Source organism: Canis aureus, chromosome 12, assembly GCF_053574225.1.
Source record: "Canis aureus isolate CA01 chromosome 12, VMU_Caureus_v.1.0, whole genome shotgun sequence".
NCBI lineage: Eukaryota > Metazoa > Chordata > Mammalia > Carnivora > Canidae > Canis > Canis aureus.
This window is the reverse complement of record NC_135622.1, coordinates 5,841,745-5,846,116: the sequence shown is the minus strand read 5'-3', so window position 1 is coordinate 5,846,116 and position 4,372 is coordinate 5,841,745. Positions and strand designations below refer to the sequence as shown.

Below are 4,372 nucleotides of genomic sequence, written 5' to 3'. Positions count from 1 at the left end.
GAAATATCTCGACGAGAAAAATGACTGTAGCCTCACCATTCATTTTTAGGAAGATATCAACGCCGGACGGCACGTCCCTCACCTCCTTCCAGGCCTGGGGCAGTGCAGCATTTCAAGATGCCTGTGACTCAAGGGTGCACCGTGGGGTTTCCCCTTGTCTGGAGCAGCACCCCGGGAGTCACAGGAAACCGGGAAACCGTGCTCTTGAGCCTCTGGCGAGGGGCGCCCCTCACGCAGGTTTTTATCCCTCGCCACAACCTGACATATTGCTTTGAGGGGGGTTGGAACCGAGCTTGCTAAGAAGTACGACGCAGAGTACCCACAGAGACCCAGAGACCCAGAGACCACAGAGACCCAGAGACCCAGAGACCACAGAGACCCAGGGCCGGGCGGCCTGCAGCTGTGTTTTGAAGTTCTATCTCAAAGCCTTCGGGGACGCCTGGGTGGCTCAGCGTTTGAGCATCTGCCTTTAGCTGGGGCATGATTCTGCGGTCTGGGATCGAGTCCCGCAAGGGGCTCCCTGCACGGAGCCTGCTTCTGCCTCTGTGTCTCTAATGAATAAATATCTTAAAGCAAGCAAAAGTAACTAAAAGCTTCTATATTTTGCTGGGTTTTGTTTTTAACTTGTTTACTCACAGAGAGAGAGGCCGAGGGAAAAGCAGGCTCCACGCAGGGAGCCCAATGTGGGACTCGATTCTGGGTCCCCAGGATCACACCCCGGGCTGCAGGCGGCGCTAAACCGCTGCCCTCGTTTTGTTTTGTTTTTAAGAGAGCTCCAGGTCTACGCAGGTTTTGTTCTTTCGGGGTCTCTTTTTCCTTCCTTCCTCCTCATTCAGCTACGTTAAAACAGCCATTGTCCTCTCTCCAGGATCCCGCCCTTACCGCTTGCTCAAGGCCGTCTAGGAGGTCTGGTTGACCCCGGACGAGCCTCCTCAGTTTCTCGGCCTCCGTTCGCCACGCTCCTGTCTCGCGACCTTTAGGCGACCCCCGCCCCCCACCTCTGCTCCCCTCCCCCCGGCGCTGAGCTCGCCTGCGGGGAAGCTGCTCGTGCGGAGCCCCACGTGCGGCTGGCGCGCGGCGGCCTTTCCTGCTGCCGGCGCTGGAGACGCTGCACAATGAACGGTGACAAGTTTGAGAAGTTTGAAAAAGAAATTTCAGCTTTGAAAAGCTTTTCATTATTCCCATTCACGGGGCTCTTCGGTTCGTCACGGGCCTAAGAGCTAAAGAGGACAATGGAATTCATTCAACGAGCCCCAGTGGAGCGTCTTGGTGAAGGTGGAACCTGCTCCCCGCATGGGGACGCAAGAGCGATCACTGCCCTCGTAGAGCTTCCCTGCCTGGCACAGGACACGAAGAAGGAAGCCACCTCTCAGGTGACGAACACGCTGCGTGGGCTCCAACTCCTAGCCCCCGGTTTACCGAGGCTTTGGAACTTACACTGCCTGGTGGTGGGCACGTCCCCGAGGTTAGTAGGTACTCACTACCTAAGAAGGCCCGGGGTGCAGAGCGCCCTGTGTCTCTGTGGCGCAATCGGTTAGCGCGTTCGGCTGTTAACCGAAAGGTTGGTGGTTCGAGCCCACCCAGGGACGGAGTGAGTGCCTTGTCAGACTTTTAATTCAGTGCTGCACCTGCACTCTGCGTCACATAAAAACTACAGTATCGGAAGCTGGGTCCCAGCCAACTCACAGAAGCTCACTCTTAAAAGCACCCACCTCCCCAACCTGATTCCCTTACAGTACCTGCTGGGCTGTCAGTTTTATAGCTCTAAACCGAACTCCTCAAACAGATATAAGAACCCAGATTCCAGTGGGTAAAATTTTTTCTATTCTGCCCTGAAAGAGTGGATGAATAAGTTATACTTTAATTTTTAAAAAATAAAATCTAAAATTGTTTGCAAACATTTTTCTAAACTGCTGACTTTGGGAAGATTGTTCTTAAGGGTACTTACATTTTTTTAAATTAAGACTTTGTTTTTTATTAAAGATTTTTATTTATCCATTCATGAGAGACACACACACACAGAGAGGCAGAGACAGGCAGAGGGAGAAGCAGGGTCCCTGTGGGGAGCCCCATATGAGACTCCCTTCGGTGACTCTGGGATGGGATCACGCCCTGAGCCAAAGGCCTATGCTCAACTGCTGAGCCGCCTAGGCCTCCCAAGACTTTATTGTTTTTTAGAGAAGTTTTGGGTTCACAGCAAATTGAGGGGAAGGTACAGAGATTTCCCATATACTTCCTACCACCCACCCCATGTATAGACTCCCTCATTGTCAACACGCCCCAAGGAAGTGATGTATTTGCTACAACTAGTGAACCTACATTAATACATCATAATCACGCAAAGGCCATAGTTTATTGGGGTTCACTCTTGATGTTGTACATTCTGTGGGTTTGGACAAATGTAAAATGAAAGCATTATGGTATCACACAAAGTAGTTTCACTACCCTAAAAATCCTCTGTGCCCCCTTTCTGGCAACCACTGATCCTTTTAGCTTCCACAGTTTTGCCTTTCCAGAATGTTATATAGTTGGAATCCTACAGTATGTAGCCTTTTCAAATATCCTTCTTTCACTTAGTGATACACATTTAAGATTCCTCAATGTCTTTTCATGGGTTGGCTACTCATTTCTTTTTACTCCTGAGTAATAATTCATTGTCTGTATGTGTCACAGTTCATTTATCCCTTCACCTATTAAACGACATCTTGATTGCTTCTAAGTTTTGGCAATTGTGAGTGAAGCTGCTCTTGGCATCCTTGGGCAGGTTCCTGTGTGGATGTAACTTTGCAACTCCTCTGGCTAAAAGCAGGGAACCTGATTACTGGCTCACATATTAAGAATATTTTTAGTTTTGTTAGGAATTGCCAAACTGTCTTCCAAAGTGGCTGTACCATTTTTAATTCCCTCCAGCAATGAATGAGGGTTCTGTTGCTCCACATCTTCGCCAACATTTGGTGTTGATGTGCTTCAGTTTCTTCATGTGTAGCATGAGGTCAACAATGGTAACCTGTCCCCAGGAAGTGCCTGGATTTGGTAATTGCTCTATCAATAATATTGTAATCAGTGGAATCCTCATCATAATTATCCTCTGCATTTTTTGGACAGAAGCATTTCTCCCATAGTATATGTAATATTTATTTTACCTCTTTCATATTGCTTTTGCAATTAAGTTGGTTTTATGCTTTTGTGATTATGAAATGTAAGCACCATCATTCTTGTACACCTATCTTTGGCTACCTGTGCAGGTGTTTCTATAGTGTACAAAACTGGAAGTGCAACTACTATATTATAGTATTCATATGCTTCCAATTTTAGGAAATCCTGCAAACTTGCCTTCCATAGAAGCAGTATCAAATTATATTCCAATTTCTTTCCCAGCCTATCAATGTCCCTTTCTTCATTTACTTGCGAAGACAACAATCTTTCTGAACCTCTATCTATGATATTCTGATAAGGGAAGTGGTACCCTCCTGACTTAACTAAAGAGCAGGTACAACGGAGGGACATTGTGAACATTACAGAGGTATTCTATTGCATATGTTGGACAGCTAAACTTTCAGGATGCAGTCATTGAATACAAAGTCCTCGAATTACTGTCATTGTTTTCTGTAGTCAGCTGAGTCTAGGGCAGAGGGCTCAGGGTGATTGCTTTGCTTCCTCCCAAGTAGCTTATCCAAGGGGAGAAAAATCTGACTCCAGATGGCTTTTCTTCTTTTTAAAAAGGAATCTTGGGGGCACCTGGCTGGCTTAGTTGGAGGAGCATGTGACTCTTGATCTCAGGGTCTTGGAGGTGCCTGGCTGGCTCAGTTGGAAGAGTATGTGACTCCTGATCTTGAGATGGTGAGTTTGAGCCCCATGTTGGCTGTAGAGATCACTTAAATAAATAAAACTTTTAAAAAAGGAAATCTTGGTTTTGCTTTTATTTGATGACAAGACTCTAATGCCTGTTCTCCTTGCTATGCAGTGGTGAGTTGGCATGCACATAACTGTCTCTGTATTTTTCCTTGACAGTTTTGTCTTGCTGTGTCGATAAAAATGAGCCCATCTGAAACATATCCTAGAATATGTTTATGTTATTATGAACATATCCTAGAATATGTTCAGTAGAATCCTACCCTTGACTGGCTCCTCTTACACACCTGGACCGTGTTGCTATTGGCTCAGTTCTTCTGTTGAATCTCATGAACAGCAAGTGAGCTTCTTGCCTTTCATACACTTAGTCGGGTGATTGGAAAAGTTTTTTTTCTTTCTTTCTTATTTTTGCATCATTATTTCCCTCTATTAGCAGGCATCAGTGCATGATTTTTTTAAAGATTTTATTTATTTATTCATGAGACACAGAGAGAGAGAGAGAGAGAGAGAGAGAGGCAGA

The 4,372-nt window shown here is 46.2% G+C and overlaps 1 non-coding gene across 1 annotated transcript; it reads left to right on the top strand.

Annotated features, from left to right (window-relative positions):
- The first annotated feature begins 1,515 nt into the window (after positions 1-1,515).
- Positions 1,516-1,589, top strand: TRNAN-GUU (transfer RNA asparagine (anticodon GUU)). The gene has a single exon. It is a non-coding gene; the product is annotated as a tRNA-Asn (tRNA).
- Positions 1,590-4,372: the final 2,783 nt, after the last annotated feature.